Raw genomic sequence first — 1382 nt, 5'->3', positions numbered from 1 at the left:
CTTTGGAGGCCATGGGAAAAACAAAGCTTCCTTCTACCAACCACCACAATATGGCTTTCTGCCTCTTAAAGCCCAGCCTCTACACCCTTTTAGACAAATACACTTGTGCAAACAATTTAGTTTTTCCTTGTTACCTAGCCTAACCCAAATTATAACAGCATTGCAGTTTGACACAAGATCTCTTTTTTCCCCAGTTTTCACAGCTTTTTCCACAGACTGGACTCCTTCCTAGTCTGAGCCCAATCCTTTCCCTTGGTACAGACCTTCTTACTTCCAGCAGACATCTTTGGTGGTAAGCAGGGCGTTTCTCATGACTGGCAGCCCCTTTGTCCTGCTTCACCCCCTTTTATAGCTTTTTCATAAGACAGGAATCTTTTGTCTCTCTGGGTCCAGAGGTGGGTGGGGCCTTGGGGGACAGTGTGGAGTAGGGGCCGGTCCTAGGGTGGAGCAGGGGTAAAGCACCCCCCGAGGAAATGGGAAAGTTGGCATCTGTGAACATAACTATATATTTAAGAGATATGCATGAGACATCAGCATAGTGGGCGTGTGAGACTCTGATGCAAATGTGCAAGCACAATCCCCTATATCCAAAATAGCCATAGACACCATACTTACAGGCTAAATACCCGCATGCATCTAGTAGGTGAATTACATTTCCCCACCATGTATATGGGAATTTTTCTAATTTCTGTCTTTTTCTATCACTCCGTTTGGAAGTTTCGGACATTTTTCCTGTTCCAATAACCCCCACATCACTGCGACGAGGTGGAGAACTCACACTTTCAAACCATGTGTTAGACCAATTTGCTCTCTCATCTTGGAGTGAGTTGGTAGCTCACATTCACGAACTAATTTAACCTCCCACAACCTCTGTGACTTCCGGAAAGTGTGCAATCCCCACACTCTTGATGGAGAATGTGAGGCATGGAGAGGTCTAATGACTCATTTCAAATTACACGGGAATCCCGAAGCAACACCAAGAAAGGAGCCTGCATCTCCTGAGTCCAAAGCTAACACCTGAACCACATGGCCATTCTTCCTTCCTTTGTCAGAGCTAGAGTAGCAGTACACTGAAATTCAGGGGATATTTTTTCTCCCATGCAATCCATCTCCAATCTCCTGCTTCCTCATCCTGGAGGTTCTTGATTGCCCCTGGGACACAAGCTTTCACTCGTTTGGGGAGTCTGTGTTTTGCATCCAATGGAAAAGACCTTGGGAGGGGAGGGGGACAGGTCTGGAGCTCCGCTTTAATACATCAGACACAAACAGCTCCTGTCCCCCAGTGAAGAAAGTGCTGTGTTTGAGCAAGAGCCCAGTATCAGTCTCTGCTAACAAGCGTGAGCTGCGCATGGCCTTGTCTACACACAGCATTTCACAGGCTC

The sequence above is a fragment of the Chelonoidis abingdonii genome, chromosome 12 (genome assembly GCF_003597395.2).
Source record: "Chelonoidis abingdonii isolate Lonesome George chromosome 12, CheloAbing_2.0, whole genome shotgun sequence".
NCBI lineage: Eukaryota > Metazoa > Chordata > Testudines > Testudinidae > Chelonoidis > Chelonoidis abingdonii.
The sequence above is the reverse complement of the archived record's forward strand: the minus strand, read 5'-3'. Positions refer to the sequence as shown.